The following is a 20,930-nucleotide window of genomic DNA, read 5'->3' as shown; positions in this document are numbered from 1 at the left end:
TGGAAAGCCCGACATCAACAAATTTGTAGGACTTTACAGGGTAAGTTCCTCATACAGAACACCAAAGGACACCGCTCACAACCAGATCGCAGATCAATACACCAGTATTTTTGACGTGGTTAAAACCCTCAAAGAGGGAAACAGCCCACGGCCTGAGCCAACGCGGCCACTTCAGGCAATTTATTAATAAAAGAATGAAAATTTACATAAGCTTCTCTCATAGACGGATTACCCTACAAATGACCCTTCATGCGCTTTAAATAGAAATCATGGACCAATCGGGTGTCAAGCCATGGATCAAGTGTCGATAATACCGAGGAGAGAATGAACCGTCGGATCACTACATATCGTGACCGTCAGATTGTAAGTTACAAAATGTACAAGGTAAAGAAACACACTTTACCTAACTCTATACTTAACTCTATACTAGACCAAGTTGTACTTAACTATTTCCTATTTGTCGGAATATCCTAACATCCCCCCTTAAGAACAACTTGGGATAGGATTGAAGGATTTACAAATATGACACAATAGGAGAGGGAAGGAGGCACTAGAGCCTATCCCCCCTTAGTGACAACTTCCTGAACTCCAACCATAAATCGAAGTTTAGTGAACTTCACCTCTGTGAGAGCCTTTGTAAAGATGTCTGCAACTTGATCACCTGTTGAATAATATTGCACTTCAAGAACATGTTCGTGAATGAGCTTTCCGATGAAGTGCATGTGCAGTTCAATGTGTTTGCTGCGCTGATGTTGGACTGGATCTTTGCATAGATGAATGGCACTTTGATTATCACACCAAAGTGTAGTCGGATGCTGCTGTTGAAAGCCAAACTCTGACAAGATCTGACGAAGCCACAAGGCTTCCTTACTAGCTTCTACGGCACCACGATACTCTGCTTCTGCTGAAGAAAGAGAAATGGCACCTTGTTTCTTGCAAGCCCATGTAATAGGTCCTGAACCAAGGGTGAACACATAACCTGCAGTAGACTTCCGATCATCAGGGTCACCAGCCCAATCGGAATCAGTGAAACCAACCAATAGAGGAGAGGCTTCGACACTGTAATGAATCCCAAACTGAACTGTACCTTGAACATAACGAAGTATTCTTTTAGCTGCTTTCCAATGACTTTCATGTGGGTTTTGCATAAACCGAGCAACAAGGCCAACAGCAAAGGAAAGGTCAAGACGAGTATGGGTTAGATACAAAATTTTTCCTACAAGTTGACGGTATAAGGTAGCATCAACTTCAGGAGAAGTACAAGTGACTGAAAGTTTGACTCCAGACTGAAAGGGAGAAGGAGCTGGCTTACAGTCTTCCATGTGAAAATGGTGTAGAATATCACAGGCATACTTGGACTGAGAAAGGGAAATACCTTCCTTGGATTGCAAGACTTGAAGACCGAGAAAATAATGTAAGTGTCCTAAGTCTGTCATTTCAAACTTCCTTTTAAGGCTAGACTTCACATGGTTTATAAGGTTGGGATCACTACCAGTCAGGATAAGATCATCAACATAAAGAACAAGAATGATAAGAGACTTGCCCACTTTCTTGGTGTAGACAATATTGTCAGAATGACACCTAGAAAAGCCAGATTCTAAAAGAAAGCTATCCATTTTGGCATACCAAGCTCGAGGAGCTTGCTTGAGACCATAAAGGGATTTCTTAAGCCGACATACAAGGCTGGAGTCTGTTTTTATGAAGCCAATAGGTTGTTCCATATAGATTTCTTCATGCAAGTCCCCATGCAAGAAGGCGAATTTAACATGCATCTGATGGACTTCCCATTTGAAAGAAGCAGCAAGGGAAAGAACAAAGTGGATAGAGTTCATTTTGGCAACAGGGGAGAAGGTTTCAGTGTAGTCAATGCCTTCAACTTGTGAAAAACCTTTAGCAACAAGACGAGCTTTATGTTTATCAACTTTCCCATCTGGTCCATACTTGGTTCTGTAAACCCATTTGCATCTAACAAGTTTTCGTCCCTTTGGTAGAGAAGATCCCATGTACCATTTTCCAATAATGAATGATATTCTTCATTCATATCTGCTTCCCAATCTGGATGGCCTGAAGCTTCTGCAAAGGTGTCACGATCATAATTTACTGGAGCTTGAGCCAATAAAGAAGAGGCTCTGTCAAACTGAGAACGTGTGTGTCACTGATATGTAGGATCACCGACAAGATCACCTGCTACATCTCAAGTAGCACGGACCCATTTTGGAAGATGAGGAGCTGAAGGAGGATCCTGAGATGGTGGGGGAGGATTGTCATCCTCACTTTCATCATCTGAAGAAGAAATGTTTTCAAAAGTAGAAGAGATAGGGAGAGGTGGCACATCCACCGGACTAGGCTCATAGGCCGATATATTTTCATCAAATTTTACATCTCTTCTAATGATAACATTTTTGGACTTAAATGGAATAAGTCTATAGCCTTTGACATCTTCAGAATATCCAACAAAAGTACATTTTTCACTCTTAGGTTCCAAAGCTTTATGCTTTTCATCTAGAATATGGGTCCACGCTTCACTTCCAAAAACATGAAAGTGACTTACATCTGGTTTGATTGAGCTCCATGCTTCTTCTGGAGTGATATTCTTTAAAGCCTTAGTAGGAGTGCGATTTATTATGTAATTTGCACAGTTAATTGCTTCTGCCCAAAAACTAAGACCAAGTCCTTTAGATTGTAGAATATAATTAGCCATTTCCTTTAAGGTGTGATTCTTCCTTTCAGCTACACCATTTTGTTGTGGAGTATATGGAACAGTATGTTGCATTTGAATTCCATTCTCAGTGCAAAAGTTGATGAATGTGTTTTTAACATATTCTCCACCATTATCAGATCTTAGCTTAAGAATTTGATGTACAGATTGTTTTTCAACAAAGGCCTTGAAGGCCAAAAATGTGTTAAATACTTCACTCTTGAGTTTTAAGAAGTGTATCCAAGTGCGTCTAGAGAAATCATCAATGAAAGTTAAGAAATACTTGTAGCTAGAGAATGAAACAATTGGAAGTGGACCACATAAATCACTATGCACAAGCTGTAAAGGGGCTGAGGCGTGCCAAGAGGCACGTTTTTCAAAACTGTCCCGTTGATGTTTTCCGCGTACACATCCGGAGCAAACACCATCTCTGCAAGATACCATAGGAAGACCTGTCACCATATTTTCTTTACATAGATGCTGAAGGGAGCAATAGCTTAAGTGACCAAATCGCTCATGCCAAAGTTTTCTCACTTCATCGTTATGAGCAATAAATATTGAGGGAATATTTGATGACCCAAAGTTGTGAAACTTATACAACCTTGTAGAATCATCAGCAATGCCAGTAGCTAAAATCTGTTTAGGATCTCTTAGGTCCTTGATTACAACATCATGAGGTGAAAATTCAATGATTTTACCTTCACCTGAATGAGTTATCTGATATACAGATAGAAGGTTGCAGGATAAGGTTGGAACACATAATACATCATTAAACTGACCATTGTCTAGATGAACAGTTCCAGTCCCTACAACACTAAGAGATCTATCATCACCAACATATATATTTTTGGTGTTACAATCATTTAAAGAAGAAAACATGGCTTTGTTTTTGGCCATGTGATAAGAAGCTCCAGAATCAATGAGCCACTCATGAGAATGAGAAGAAGAAGATACATTTAGTGCATAGCCAGACCGAGATGCTTGACAACCACATGCAGAAAGTGCCATTCCTAAAGATGAAGTTGAAGTTGAAGATTGCTCCAAGTGGATGTTATGTTTCTTCATTGCTGCTTCCAAGGCTTCCATCTTCTTAAAGCATTTGGATTCTAAGTGGCCATCTCGATTACAAAAGTTGCAATGTCTATCCGTCTTCTTCCATTTGTTTTTATTTGTCTTATCATTTTGTTGAAATGATTTTTCATTTTGAGGTTGAGATTGCTTAGAACCCTTGTTTGGTTTAGGACCATTCTTTTTAGGATGTGACTTCTTAGGATTCTTTGAATTTGGTTGCTTCTGGGTGGCTAACACTTTCTTGGAAGAGTTTCCAAGATTAAGAAGACCAAGGTGTAAGAGTTTTTCTTGTTCTCTTATTAAAGAATCACAAAAAGAGTCAAAGGAAGGGGACTTGTAGTCTGTTCCTTGAGAAATGAAGGCTTCTCTTGTAGAATGGAAGGTGGAAACAAACACAGAGTAGGCTAGTCCCAACTTAGTAAGAATGGAATAGATAAGGTTACTATCTTCTTTCTTAACCTTAACACCTTCCAAGAGATATCTAAGGGTCTTGAACTTGGAGAAGAAATCTTCATTGCAAGAAAAATTATTAGGGTCCAATGTAAGCAACTCATTTTCAAGTTGATGGGCTCTAAGTTCATTTTTAATCCCAAAAACTTTATTGATTTGTTTCATTGCTTCATCAGGAGTATCAAGTTATGCAATATGGAATCTAAGATATGGAGAAATAGACATCCCTATCAATCCACGTGCTTGATCTTGCCTATTTTCCCATTTAGCAGCCTTATCTTCATCCTTCGGTTTCTTTTCTTGGCCTGAGGCTATTCTATAGAGACCTTTACTTCTAAGTAAATCCTCAATGTAGGACAACCATTGGAAGTAGTTGGTGTTGTCAAGGGTAACTTGGTATTGAATTTCCATTTCAATGGAAACTGAAGCTAAAGATGCTGAAACTAAGTGTTCCAATGGATAGATCTCGAAAAATTAGGCTGGTTTAAAAAAACGGCTCTGAAAACGGCTTCCAGATGAAGAAGTTATGACTTTTGGAAAAAAAGTTGATGAAGTCGCCGACGAAGTGCGGGAATGTGCAGAAATGAAAAAATCCGCCCCCAAAAAAATGGAGACTTGAACCCAAGACCTCTACTCTCTTAAAATAGCTTTGAACCAATTGAGCTATACAAAAAATTAGAGAGAGAGAGAGAGAGGGAGAGAGAGGGTTGATGCTTTGGGTTGCGTGCCTGCTTTGAGAAGGCTCTTTTTCCCTACAAAACAAAAAACACAAAACCCAACACGGACATACAAAAAAAATGAACCTTGCGGCTCGAAGTTAGCTTTAGTCGAAAAACTAAATATTTTCAAAAATAAACCTTGCGGCTCAAAGTTAGCTTTAGCCGGAAACTAAATATTTTCCTCAATGTTCTTAATTTTCCGAGATCACACTAAGGCGCAGGGAAAAGAGCATACGCATGAGAAAAATCCTTCCTTTCTGTTTCTGATTTGCCTAGATCGCACAGAGTCGCAAGGCAAAGAGCATACGTAGAAATGAAAGGTATAGATCCGGTAATAAAAAAAGCTAAATAAACTGACCGCGAAATAAACAGAGAGAAAATAACTGTAAACTGCAAATAAACACTGTATACCTCCAGATCTTAAAAATGACGCAGCTAGGGATACCGGAAACCTTTTCGTGTGAAACGAAAGGGGTTCCTCACTGGAACAGATGCTCCCAACACAATAGAGCAGTCCTCTCGGCCAGAAAGTAGTTAGAATGCAGTTCTACTGGCTTCAGATTTGGATCACCAACGGACGCAGCCCTCAAATAGCTCTGATACCATGTAGGAATTTACAGGGTAAGTTCCTCAGACAGAACACCAAAGGACACCGTTCACAACCAGATCGCAGATCAATACACCAGTATTTTTGACGTGGTTAAAACCCTCAAAGAGGGAAATAGTCCACGGCCTGAGCCAACGCGGCCACTTCAGGCAATTTATTAATAAAAGAATGAAAATTTACATAAGCTTTTCTCATAGACGGATTACCCTACAAATGACCCTCCATGCGCTTTAAATAGAAATCATGGACCAATTGGGTGTCAAGCCACGGATCAAGTGTCGGTAATACCGAGGAGAGAATGAACCGTCGAATCACTACATATCGTGACCGTCGGATTGTAAGTTACAAAATGTACAAGGTAAAGAAACACACTTTACCTAACTCTATACCTAACTCTATACTAGACTAAATTGTGCTTAACTATTTCCTATGTGTCGGAATATCCTAACAAAATTTTCATCTGAATGGCTACCATTATTAGATGCTGCCACTAATGCTACTGTTGTGGATTGGGTTAAGATATTGTCTGACAATTTAGCCACAGCCATTTTAAATTACTAGTCCAAAAGAACTACTACTCAGAGGATTTATCCTCCTTTCTACTTATCTGCTTATGTAATGGATGAAATCTATTATGTTTCTAAGTTTCCTCCAATGGGTTGGAAATGGACTACTCAGGACCCCATACCTATTCATGTTTATCACAAGGAATTATGGGATTCCAAGTTCATTCCATAGTTTTATAAGATTTGTCATGGATTCATGCTACCTCTGTACAAGATGTTGTATAATAAGGATGCTCCAATATTTTCTCCCAAAGCGTAGGTCGATATACTCGCTGTCACAAGATGGTTTGGAGAAGAAATTTTCACCTATGTCAGAGTATTCGTAAGGCTTGCTTCCCCTCACATCCTACCTTTATATGTCCCTGATAAATTACTGGCACGAGAGATTGCATACCAAACCTGCGTGGTAGGAAGTATGAGCAAATAATTGAAGGACAAGAAGAAGGCCATTTGGCCGCAATTTCCTATGGCCTGTGGGGACTTTTCACTATTTGATTTAGGTCATGCATTCAAAGAAGTAGACAACATAATATGTCTATGATTGTTCAAATTTCCAGGAAGACAATTTGACCCTTATGATATCATTAAGAATTTCACTACTGCAGTCAAAATAAAAGTGTTTTCTAGAGAAGATGATCTTTTTGATGATACATTTCAGCAGAAAAGTACACTTAAAGAAGTTCTGCATTCGGCCCAAATGCAATTTCCTCCAGCAGAATTTCAAGAATTCAAAATATATAGAGAAAGGAGATTAGCTAATATCCCTTTGGATAAATTACGCTTGGAACCAGTAAGGGAGCCAACTCCCAGTATCAGTCTCAGTGGAAGTTCAGGCACAGACAGGTCTAGATCCAAGTCTGGGAGAGAAACACCAGAACACTCTAAAAGGTCCGAGAGTGACCATAATAAAAGCGAAGGGTCAGTAAGAGATACTGCCCAGTCTAAAGAACACCCAGAACAACAGGTTTTGACCACTCCACAGGTAAATCTTCCCCCTCTCATCAGCCAGCCACCACCAGTAAGAACTAAGCTGGATAAAGAATGAGAGACATTCAATGACTTAATCAGTACTGAGGGGAAGAGCACAAAGACACCTGAGAGTAATGTACAGACAATGGATGATATAGTCAATGGAACAATCAGCAATGTCCTAGAAATGGAACATATTCCCAGTACCCCATCTTATGAAATTGTGCTCAAAATAGAGGAAATTCCTCCTCTCGATGTATTTTATAGTCCGTAGCATAAGGCGGTGGTGAGAAGACAAAGAAAGAAAAGGAAATTGGAAAGCATGCTCTCCCCTGATGCAGAGCAATTAAACATCCCTTGGCAAGATTCTTCCATTGACCCTACTGAAAATCTCACTAAATTATCTCAGATCGTAGGAGCATATGCTTTTGCAACCATTGATAAAGCATCCGAGGTATAGAAATTACTGAAATAAAAAGAGGATCAAATACAGATTTTGTAACAACAGCTACAGCAAGCCAGTGCCAACAACGAAGCAGAGAAAAAGCTAGAAAAATTACAGCAGGACTTTCAACAAATGCAGCTAGGATACCAGAACAGTTTGGTTGAAAGAGAAAAACAGTTACAGGTTATGAAAGAGATGAATAAGGACGATCCTAAGCTTACAAAGTTTTTCACAGAATCCATTTCCTTAAATGATCAACTCCTGCAGCAGCAAGAAACATTATGCCAAAGAATATCACAGTGGAGCTCTTATTGCGAGATAAGCTACAGAATTACTAATCAAGTCATGGACTTGCGACATGATTATGATTTAATTGATAAAAGAGTTACTGAATATTTGGTTTGGCAGGAATCAGAGGAAGGGAAAAAGGCAGGCGCACCCATAATCAATGAAGCCCACAAAGAAATGCTCTTTAATAAGTGGGATGCACAGATCAGGAAAGCAGAACAAGCGGCAGAAGAAGCAGCCACAGCAGCAAACAATGTCATCGACTGTGTCAATGAAAATTTACACAGGGAAAATCTCATATCAGAGACCACTCCAGGATTTCTACCAAATGTACAACATCTACAGACAAGCTAGAGACAAAAGGCTCAAGAAAGAGCAAAGTCCATCAAAAGGTTAACCAAGTTGAATTGGGATTCTTACTGGTAGTACTTGGTTAAACCACACAGACAGTGCATGACTCTCAAATGTCTCACTAACTCTGCTGAGAAGATGGCGCCAGCACTTGCCGATTCTGTTTTCGCAGGACAACTAAAGTTGGAAGTCGGCCAACCAACTCTCCTCAAGCCAATGCTGGATGCTTGCGACTACAAAGAATAGATACATAGATAGTTAATTGCAAGATTTAGTTTTAGATTCAGTTTTAGTTTTAGTTTTGCTTTATTTTTGCCTGAAATGAGGACGGTCATTTAAACCGCCTCCTACATTTTTGTAATAGACTATTTTTAGATTTAGCTAGTAGTATTTGAACCCTTCTCATGCATTTATAGAAGGGTCCTAAAATTTGTTAAAAACTTGTCCTCAGAACATGCACTTCTGCACCCTCTGAGGAGGTTTTGATGAATGAATGGAACAAGATTTATTGATATCTGTGTTTAATATTTGCTACTAAAATTTCACTTTTGTACTCTTAGTAGATGTTGAATTAAGAAGAGATAAATCATTATTGCTGAAGCTCGTGAGTAGAACTAGTTATAAATGGTACTTTTGTCTCTTAACGATTTCTGCTTATGTGTTAAGGTGATATTCATGTTCAGTTATTTATATATAAATGCTTGAATGCTTGAGTTATCATTTGGAACTTATGTACAATGATAGCTATTTATTTATGCTTAATATATGAGTGACTTATTATGCGATATGTTTTTCACAATTGTGTCGTCTAACGTTTTATGCGAAGCGGTTTATCTTTATTGAATTCTTTTCTCATAGCAATTGAATGATCTTTATTACCAATTGCCATTAGAAATTATTTTAGATCACATAGCTGAAAGATTAAATCCCGGGTTAGTTTTAGAATTAGATGTTTTTGTTCATTAGAATACAATTGATGTTGTTAAATTAGATTTAGAATAAAAGCATTTTACTTAGAAATTATTAGGAAGGGAATATCAATTCTCAACACGCACACACACACATAAATTGGGAAACTGGTCCCATATCCCCAGTCGGACCCACTATACCAAACGGAAAAGGAGCTGCTAACCAAGGTCCGAACCGGGTGGGTATCCCCCTTGTTGTAGACCCGATTTTCGAGGCTTCAACAGGACCATATTGGAGTGGTCTGATTTTCAGATAGGCTTCGGTAAGGCGTTCCTTTTGTAAATGCAACCAGATTTTGTCTCCCACTATTAGAAAAATATTATATATGACAGAGAAATCCAAGACATATAATATGCGGAAAAACACAAACACATAAAACCAGAGAGACACAGATATATGTGGTTCACCCAGTTTGGGCTACGTCCACCCCAAACATCTAGTCATTCCTTTCTATTATCTAGAAAAATGAAGAGACACAACCTACAGTAGATTCACTGTAATATCCTCTATTTTCTCTCATAGTCTCGCCTCTCTGTTTCTCGCTCTGAGGATACACATCTATTACACAACCTCAATACAATACTCTCATACAAAGAGAGGGGTTGCCTTCTAGGGCAAAAAACCCTAAACTAAACATAAGTTCTACCGTCAGATCATTCGCCTAATGAACAGCCCAGATTGACTAGACATTACTATACTTTTACAAAGCAATTTTACATCTGTTTTTAGCTTCCGGGGCGCTGCCCCCGAAATCCCTGTTGGGGGACCGCTGGCCCCCGAATCCCCCAACTGGGGGGATTGACCCCCCCTAACCCTCGCACCCCCACCCCCCATGGAGGGGTGTACAATCTTCCTGGGGTATACATTCGGATGAAACAAAGACCTCTAAATAATCATGCTCCAAACCCAACACCCACCTGAAACTTGTGTGGCACCTATTGGGCATGGCATCCCCCGCGCAACAGCTTTGGGGGCTTAAAGCCCGAATTTTGGGGAAAATTGTATTATAAAGACTCCGCGAAGTGCGCGAAGTGAATGGTCAAGTCAAAGGGTTGTCCGCCCTTGAGTATGTAAGGTATTATATTGTAATTTTAGCCTCTCCATGGTTCGTGGACCATGGGATTGTATAAATAGAGCGAGGCTATAAATATGTAAAGCAAGTTTTTAGGAAGAAAAAGAAAGTCTTTATCGATGAAGGAATAACTTTGAGTTTGTAAGTTCGAGTCTTGGTTCGTAGTAGTAGATAGGAGGCTCTGCAGCTGAGTACGTAAACCCCTGCAGCTGGGTGTGTAGGGTGGAGTCGAGTCTGTACTAGATCAAACTTTGAAGGCATCATTAATAAAGATCAATTGGTTTGACATATTGCGCATTTGGTTCATAGATCTGTATTTGAATATTATGTGTTGATGATATCTGGTTATTTATTTGTGCGCACTTATATGTATGCTTATGAATGAGAATATTCTTAGTAATTAACGAACAAACCCTAATTAAGGAAGACTTGGGTAATTAAAATTGGTCACACTACAGCAAGATTCGCATGAAGGTAGTCCCACAGAACACCAGAGGTTTGCGAGTATGCGTAATCTAGTAAGCGCAAAGTTTGAATCAGGTACCGATCTCCCACATCAAGACATCCCTAGGGTGTGGATTCCTGGTTCCAACACCCTCCCATACTACTTTGGGTGAGACCTCAGTCCGCACTCCACGGACTGTTGTCGAAAGGGCCAGTAGTATCGGGATTTGCTTGGCTAAACTCACTTTTGAACCTGGGTCATGCCCCACATAGCCAACAACACCCGACGTTGATCATGTCACTGCTTGTACTTGGCATTTGATTTCTCTATAATGTCGTGGACCTACTGGCAAATATGTTGGATGTGCTCAATTAAGTTGTTTGCCTTATCAGTTTTGGACTGGACATGAGTCGAATCTGCCTAAGTAGCTGCAAATGGCATGGCCACATCAATGGGACATAGTGGTTGGAATCCCAGGCCCACCTTAAAAGGGTTGTGGCCAGTCGAGCTGTGGAAAGCCCGGTTATAGTTGTGCTGGACATAGGGGAAGCTCTCATCCCATGTGCATGGATGCTTTGAGTTGTACATGCGCAGAATGTGTACGATCATCCTGTTGACGACCTTTTTCTGGCCATCATTTTGGGGATGGAAAGTTGTGGACTTAGTGAGCATGGTGTCTAAAATCAGCCAGAGACTGGACCAAAATGTATTGAGGAACCTGCTGTCCTGATCTTAGATGATAGACTGTGGGATCCCAAAGTGTACACACACTTGTTCAAAGAAGAGTTTAGCAGTGGCTTCCGTTGTGATATTCTTCTTACAGGCCGACATAATGGCCATCTTCGAGAATCTATCGACGACCACAAAAACATAGTGGTTGCCATGGTTCGTAGAAAGAAGGCCCGACATGTAATCCATGGACATGGATTCCTAAGGTCGACTAGGGGTAGGCAACAGAGTATAAAGGCCTTGCTTCTTGATGGTTGGTTTGGCAATGGTGAAGGCAATGCAGGATCTGATGTACTTCCCGACATCCTGCCGAAGATTCAGCTAATAGAAATACTTATGTAGTACTGCCACCATTTTCTCAACCCCAAAATGCCCAGTGGCCCAACTATAGTGTGCTTCCCAAATCATCTTGGCACGCTCGTTTGAAGGAACACAAAGGCGTCCCAAGTGGCATAATAGGGAATCCTAGAGGTGAAAATATGGAAATTTCTGACCCTCCAAGAGCGTCTGGTATGTGTGGCCGAATTCTGGGTCACTTTGGTAGAGAAATGGCCAATCAGAAGTCTCGTGCCCACAAGAGTTGAGCGCGGTGGTTAATGCCATGATCGGTAGTCAACTGAAGCAATATGCAACATTATTGGTGTTTCCCTTCTTATACTTTATATTCAAATGGAATTGTTGCAGGTATGTGGACCACTTCTGATGGCGATCATTTTGCAACTTCCCTTGCGTCTGTCTGAACTGCATGGTTCGGTGGTCTGTGTGGATAACCGTTTCCTTCCCCAAAATTTAATGCTTCCATTGTCGGCAGACCTACACAATGGAATACATCTCTTTGTCATAAGTGGGATACTTCTGGACTGTGTCTGAAAGTGTCTCACTGTGATATGCCATTGGATGCCCATGTTAAGTAAGGACTGCCCCAATAGCATAGTCAGAGGCATCTATGTCGATCTCAAATGGTTGTTGCAAGTCTGGTAATGTGATCCTGGTGCAGAGCAGAGGTGATGTTTCAACTCTATGAATGCCTTTTGTTGATATTCATACCAAAAGAAATTTTCTTTCGCTCCTCCCTTGGTGACTTGACTCAAGGTCCAAGTGATATAAGAGAATCCCAACATGAACCTGCGGTAGAAATTTGCAAGACCCAGAAAGCTACGGAGCTCTGTCAGAGTGGTTGGAGTTGGATAATCCTGAATGAATTGGATCTTCACTGGATCCACATGCACCCCTTGTTCATCAATAATGTATCCCAAATACTAAACTTGGGTCATGCCAAAAGTGAATTTCTCCAAATTGGCATGTAGCTTGTGTTTTCGCAGTGTTTGGAGAACCTGTCAGATGTGGTGGAGGTGCTCTTCCCAACTCTGGCTGAAGATTAGGATGTCATCCAAGTATACCACTACAAATGAGTTGGTGAATGGATGCAAGATGTCATCCATCAGCCTCATGAAGGTTTCAGGATCATTCGTCAACCTGAAAGGCATAACCAACCATTCAAAAAGGCCTCCTTGGCTTTGAAGGTAGTGTTCCACACATCAGAGGGTTCGATTGGTACCTAGTGATATCCCGATTTCAAGTCAATCTTGCTGAAATATTTTCCCCCCTTCAGTTGGTCCAGAAGGTCATCAATCCATGGGATCGGGTACCTATTCCGGACAATGATCTTGTTTAGTGCCCGATAGTAAATATAGAGTCTCCAAGTCCCATCCTTCTTTTGTATCAACACGATTGAGCTCCCACAGGGTGATGAACTCGACCAAATGTGACCTTTCTATAGCAGCTCCTAAATCTGCCTCTTGATTTCGTCGTTCTCCATAATGGAGCGCCAATAGATTGGTCCATTGGGCAACGACGCACCTGGGGTCAGATCGATGGAGTGCTTGACCTGACAGTGAAGAGGCACTCCTGGGAGGGAGGTGAATATGTTGTCGTACTCCTCCATGACCTTGTCCATCTGTTGTTTTCGTGTGCAGGGGACTTGTCTAGAGGTCATGGCCACTGTCTTCTTCTTTCCCTGAGGGCGTATCATTAGGAAAAAAAATTTCCCAGTTTTGGAAATGAGCTTACTGCATTGTTTTGCAGTAACCGAAGAAATGGCGGTAGGCGGTGCTACCTCTGGTATCCTGTACAAATTATTTCCCAAAGTAACAATAACAACATGAGGCCTTGGCTCATACACAGCATGTCACTTCCATAAGTATGGTTGGCCTAATAATACATCACAAACATCAAGGGGAGCAACGTCACATAATACCTCATCCATGAAGGGCTTGATGTTGTACGTAAGGCAACACTGTTGGCTCAAGCGAAGATCTAATCCTTGGTGAAGCCACCCAATGGTGTATGGTTGTGGATGTGTTGTGGTCGGTAAGCCCAGCCACCTCATGACCTCTGCCGAAATAAGGTTCTTTTGGCTTACTTTTGACAATGAATTGTAGCGGGGAACCCTTTACCCACATATGGGAGTGGGAGAGGTGCTCCTCCTCCTCTGGATCTTAGGGTTCCTCCTTCTGGATCTTTGTGGTGGCAACGGTGGCGTTGGGCTCCGCATCGATAATCTGCTTCACTTTGTCATTCCCATTATTGGTTTCTGACTCAGATTCGGAACATGCATCTAATTCTAAAGCCTTTAGCTCAGCCACCAGTGACTGCTTGGCCCGACACTCACTTGTGTTGTGAGTGGAGCTCTTATGGAACTCACACCACTTTCATGTGTCCTTCTTCGGCTTCATGGTGTTGTTCTTTACTTGTGTCTTTGGCGGGTAGTCCTGGGCCACCCCGCCTTGGATTTTTCCTTTGTTCTATGGTTTGGGGGCACCTTTCCCTTGCTTCGGATTCGCAGATCCAAAGTCTCGCTTCTTCTGTTTAAATTTTTGCTCGATCTTGACGGAATATCGGTATGCCATGCTGAGCGAGGAAATGTCCAGGAACTCCATCTCATCCTGGATGTATCTATGTAGACAGCCATGGTACTTGAGAACCAAATGCTTCTCAGAATCCTTGATACCCAACTTCGTGCAAAGGGTATGAAAAACATTGGTAAACTCTGGCACATCTTGGTCCCTTCCCTATCACAACATTGTCCACTTGATGTATTTATCCTCATAGCTCCCAACAAGGTAGTATTTCTCCTTGATGGCATCCCAGAATGAGTTCCAAGTGGGTGCGACTGAAAACAATGAGTTCATAGTTTCATCCTTCTGCTCACAGTAGGTTTCCCACCAGTCCTTGACATGGGGGGATGCTTTGATAAGTGTTAAAGTGATCTTTTCCCAGTTGGAAAAATCATGAACGGAAAAATATCCTTCTAGCACATTTAACCATTTATCTACAACATTTGCATCTATCTGACCCTCAAATATGGGAATGTCAAAGTTAAATTGTACCTTAAAGGGTGTGGTGCTTCCAGAGTAGATTTTGAAAGTGGATGCATCTCCCTTGGGTAGCCACTGAAAGATCTGGACAAAGTTGTCCATCATCGCGTTCCTTTGTCACTCGAGGGCTTCTTCGAGAAAGATTTTAATAGGATCTCCTGCCCCCTCATCTTTATTTTCATCCACCATGGGAGGCTGTCAGGATTTGTGAGGCTAGTCCTGTAAAGGTTCGACTAGTTCAACCCCAGCTCCTTATATCTCGACCTCGTTGGGGACATGCAAAGAAAAGCAGAGAAAGAGCAGACTGCTCTAATACCACTGAGCTGGATTTAAACAAGAACGCAACAAATTATAGATATAACCATAAATACAAATATGCAATATAAATAACACTTCATTTCATTAATATCAAATACTGAAATATGCTTACAGACAGAATGGACATAAGACTAGCTCGGGCGATGGTAGCTTATCTCTGAGAAGAGATGTGGCGGCTACATGCCTCTGAACTATGTTACAACGAGGCTCAAAGGCCTATTTATTGTTGAGAAACAATGGAAAACCCTAAACATCCAAAAACCTAACCCTAGGAGATGAAGAGTCAAACTATGGGCCCCGTTTGGGTAAATTGGTACATCAACTTCTCGGGGTCGTAATTTTGGCATGCGATCTCTGTTTGATGCGCACAATACCTTGTTAGAAATATCTATCCAAGGATTACAACTTTTGAGTGAGCAACATGGGTCAATAGTTTACGACCCCTCTCGGTTTCCCCAAAAAATTTCATTTAGAGCCTCAAAATGGCTCCGGAAGTTCAAGACCCGAAAAATTGCCAAAAATAGTAAATTGTGCTACAAATAAGGAAACTGAAAAATTGAAAGAAAAAATGGTGGGGGTCCAAGTGGAATAGGCAAGTGACCACCAATATCCACCTGGATCAAAAATACACCATGCTCTTTGAATTCACAATTTGATGAGTAGAATCTTAAATTGACACAAGGTGGTAGGGCCACACATGATGAGGAATAAAATAATGAAATCATTGAGCATCTATTCCATGTCTTGCAATTTCCAGTTTTTCATGAGGGTAATTCTTCAAGTCAAGTTTCCCATGGAATTTATTTGATCTATACATCGTCAGATATGAAATTAGAAGAACCTTATGACTTGAGCAATTTGTTTGTTGAAGTTAAACAATATTATCAAACCACTAATGTAGATAGTTTTTATTTGGAAAATAGTGATCTTGTTGAAATAATTGATAACAGTTGTCCACATATAATTCACATTATAAGTTGACTCTCGAAATATAATTATTCAACTTTTTAAATTTTTGAGACTTGTTAGGGATTCAAGGAACTTCAACTCGCATTGATGGTTATGTCAAGTTCTAACGATCCTGATGAGATCCCCAAACTAGGTCAAATTTGGATTTTCTCACATAATTATTTTCTTTGTATTGTCCCACTGGATGTAAACTCATTCTTGAAATATTTTCAATGTTTCCGAGTCATTTTTCCTAATTTTAAAGATTGGGCTTCTTATCGGATAATGGATTGTGTTTCATTTAATTCATCTTCATTCAAACCTCTTGTATGAAACCCAAGATTGGAATGTATATCTATTATGGATGCACATATAATGTGAGGAGAATGATTCTTTCATTCAAATCATTTTTAAATTTTCTCAAATCAACCTATCTCTATTTTTGAATAATGGAGAATCTTATGCCTTAACCAATCCACTTGATCGTGATATTGGCCTTAACAGTTGCTTTTCAATTAATCATTTTCCCACTTGTGTATCTAATTATAGTTGTTTTACACGTGTTGATCACATCTGTTAGAGTCGGTCTGGTCAGCCCTCCGTCACAGATCAAAACTCTTTGTGCATTTCAATTTTAGGTGTCCCGCTCCATCCACTCAGCTGCATTTCACTAGGGACATGCCATGATCTGACGGAGAAAGTCATGCTAGTCATTTTCCCTCATGTCTGGCCCCTGCTGGCTCAGGTCTTTGTCCATAATCACCGAAGCTCATGACAGTCAAGGTCTCGTCCTTTACAGGGCAAAGTCATTTTTATGATTGGGTCTAGGAAATCATCAATTTGGCCTTTGAAAACATGTCCAGAACAAGCCATGTAGGCCAGAGGGAGGCCTTACACAGCTATGGTTCAGAAAGCTTCATCATCACCTGAAGAGACTTCGACTCTTCTTCAAAACTCTGTTTTGAAGAAAAGTGAAACAAGGTAATTTATGACAAAATTTTCCAAAAATGCACAAGTTGATTTTCAGATTGCAGCCATGCTTTCCAGGGCCAAATGCCCAGTCACACAGTCCCCGCAAAGAAATGCCGAAAATCCCATCATGTGAGCCAAAATTTCAAAGAAAAAATGAAAATCAAGGTTTTTTAAAGTCAATGAAAAAAAGTGCAGACACAAACATTAGAAAGTGGGTTTTCAAGGAAGAAAAAATCAAACCCATCTCTCCCAATCCTATATATACTTGTTGTGGCCCAAATCAAAACCATTGTGCTATTGCAAGCTTGGGAGAGACATTGCAAAGGTAAGAGAGCGAAATTTGGAGAGTTTGAGTGAGTGAGAGCCGATTTTCGAGGGCGCAGCGCATACACCAAGGAACGCGGCACACACAGAGGGCGCGGTGCACACGCAGCCAGCCTGCAATGGAAAGTTTGCAAGGGCGTGACGCGCACCCAGCGCGCGGTGCACTGGGCTTGGTGTGCGACGCACACAACCAGGGGCATAAAACATTGCCAAACCGCTTCAAGTCTCGATGAATGCTAGCAAAACAAGAGGTAGGCCTTGTTGACACCTCTTCTCCATCAATCTTGTCATTAATATGGTGTGTATAAGATGTTTAAATGGTACCCAAAAGCACAATGTCCAACCATGAAAAAATCACCAAGAAAAACAATGGATGAGATTGCAAGATTGTGATGCTAGCACCAAGGTCACTCCCCTCCCCTTTTGTTTTCCTCTCCTCTCATTTTTCCCCATCTCCTCTGACCATTTTTCCCCAAAGGCCGCCCTAGATCCACCACTAAAACCCTCCCCCTATTCTTCCAAGCAAGTCTAGGTGACTTTGGCGGCATGCGGCGCACACACGAGGAGGCGCCGCGCACTCAGGGCGCGCGGCGCACTGGGAGCCCGGCCACAGTGTAAAAATACCACTGGCGTGGTGCACTCAGAGCGCGCAGCGCACAGAGGTATAAGCCCAGAAAACCAAAAATTTGCCTAAAAATTTTGAGAAGGCCTATCAAACTTGAAAGATAGACCAACTACCTTACCTCTTGGCATTAAACTTGATGAGAATATCATGATTTTGAGACTATGAACCGAATGCAAAAAAAAAAAAAAAAGTAAAGTAAACAAAGGAAGACATAAAGAAAACATGGTCCTAGGGTTCTTCTACAGTGACAGTGTTGTCAAAGTGTTCTCCTACCCTGCCCCTATCACCATTTTCCCTGTATTATTTTCCCCTTATCATTACCCTAACACCACTAAAACCATATTCCTTTTTCCCCCTCCTCCTATGACTCAAAATATCCAAACCCTACCTCAGTAAATTCAAACCCTACCCCATCAATACTATACCCAAAACACTCCCAAATCCCCAATAAATCTCTCCCTTTGGCCCCTATTCCCATTCCATCATTCCTCTCCTAATATTCCTTGTTTTATTGTCCCCTTGGTGACAGATTTTCAGAGCATCTACCAGTTCCATTGGATTCAGAGGGCAGCATAAAACTCAGGGTACAAACAGCAGTAATGGCATCAGAAGTTTCATCAGAGTATGAGGAGGGGACCCACAGTAACACATCTTTAGGAGAGAGGGCCCATAGGAGACATCACCGGAGTGGTAGACATCTTAGAGATGAGCCGAACACCCTCACTGAGCTGCAGGCATTCCCTCTTGCCATGTCTTGTTTCCAGCACTTGGCATGCTATGAATTTTGTCAAAGGGTTGCAAATTTCAGAGTCCATCATGAGTTGGCCCGTCTTTTTGCACTTCATCTACAGGGAGGTCAATATGTCCTGGCTAGGGTCACTTTCACATTGACACCAGAAACCATATCAGTGGCAACAGGAATACCGAACATTGGGGAACAATGGCATAAGAAAAAGAAGGTGGAGAGGCATCATTATAAGCCTTACATCAAGAACCACTGTTTGAGCCAACTCAGCAGAGTTTTTCCATTCAGATTTTTTAGGGATGAGTATGCCCCACTCATGAGGTTGATCATGAAGTATTTCAGTTGTGAGGGAAGGTTTTCCCACCTCTATGCCTATCACATCAAGTTGCTCATGCACTTCACCAGGGTGCGGATGATGAGCCTCCCATTTTTCATCTGCGGGAACATAGAGAGGATGAAGAATTTCATGTAGCAGAAGACCCCTCGACAGCAGCTCAACAACGTTTATCACTTTTCTATTATCCGGATTTTGGTGGACCATCAGTTGGGATTACAGGGTATTGCTTGGGAGGACTTCATCTCCCGTGATTTCTTCAGCGCTCCACCAGTGGTTTCAGAGGTAGAGCATGAGGTGGGGGGTCCTTCACATCAGTTTGAGCGCCATGAGACTGCCACCATGCCAGTATACATCACATACCAGAAGGGCAATAGACCGTTGTTTGCAGCAGCAAAGCGAGTGTTATCTCCACCCGGGGTGGAAGGGGCCTCGCTTCCGACATCATCACCACAGGAGAAGGGTAAGGGCAAGGAGCCAGTGTAGGAGGAAGGGCCATCAGGTGAGTGAGAGACCGAGTTTGTTCTCCTCCAGGATGATGCGACAGATGCAGAACCTACGAATCATTCAGGAGTAGCAATCAGTGAGTGAGAACTTATCCCTAGACTTGGAGAGGGCCAAGTGGAATGTGAAGTATCTGGAGCAGAGGAACAAGCAACTTGAGGATCGGCTAGCTGAGATAGAGTTGCAAATGATCAAGGAAAACCGGCAACACATCTTGGCAACACAAGGCAGACCTATGGAGCAAAGAGACGAGGACCGGGAGTATGCATTAGAGAAAGTGAACGTTCACTTGGAGCAGCGGTTGGATAAAGCTAAGAGGGAGAAAGACATGCTGAGGCACATGAATCACCACTACCAGGCCCGAAACATGAGCTCCAAAGCAAGAATCAGGAGCCTAAAGGCAAAATTGAGCAAAGCAACAAAAGAGGCAAAGGAGGAAAAGGAGCAAGATCGGCTTCGAATCTTGGCTGAGGCTTCCTTGGCACAACATAGCACTTCATAGGGAACATCCAGCCCAAATTTCAAAAACTTTGGGAAAATTTTGGTCACATGGTGATTTTTTGGACAAAAAACAGGAAATTCCTCCCTGTGCGCCGCGCCATTGGCGCGACGCTAAAATTCTAGGGCTCCAATCGAGGAATGGCTTGCATATTTGGATTCAACATCAAAAATTATGACTACTGGTGTCCGGGAAAGAAATTTTGACAAGATATGGGTCTCCTAAAGGTCAAAAAACACCCAAAAATGGCCTCTCTGCCACTTTTTTGACACACAGAAAGCAGTCTTGGGAGAATGAAGATTTGGAGGGGCAAATGAGCACCAAATTTGGAAATTCTAGTGGGGTTAGAAAGTAGACAGGACAGGATTTCCAACAAGCCCACTTGGGCACATTTTGGACACCTGCAAGTGCCCCAAAATAGGCTCCAAAGTGGCGTGATGCACAGAGAATTTGGCGCGGTGCACAGAGGAAAAAACTGCCAATTTGCTCCCGTTTCGCGAAATTTCGGGTCGCGACTTCTCCAAGTGGGCCCGGTCATCTACACTTCGATTTTTTGGCACCAAAGTTGGCATTTAAATATTTTTTTCTCCAGATGGGCTTCTATCCAAGTGGCAAAGGAAGGCAAACGGTCACCCCAATGCCAAATGTCATGTTTGCAACGCTGCACCTGTAGCTGATGGTTGGCTGTCCATCTCCATTTTGCAATGATTTGAGTAACTCCCCAACCCTTGGGCGTTCTATATCTTCCTCTCACATAGTATATATTGTATGCAAGTTATTTGCAAAGGGTTGGCTGGCTTGTAACTTCTGGGAGACTGTGGGAAAGAAACTCTGTTTCTACACTGTGTATTTTTTACAGAGAATTAATGAAAGGCAGCGGCTCTGTTTCATGAGATTCTTGTGGC

The sequence above is a fragment of the Pinus tabuliformis genome, chromosome 3_1, assembly GCF_031772625.1.
Source record: "Pinus tabuliformis cultivar Carrire ecotype Pingquan chromosome 3_1, CPIR1, whole genome shotgun sequence".
NCBI lineage: Eukaryota > Viridiplantae > Streptophyta > Pinopsida > Pinales > Pinaceae > Pinus > Pinus tabuliformis.
Note: the sequence above shows the minus strand (reverse complement) of the source record.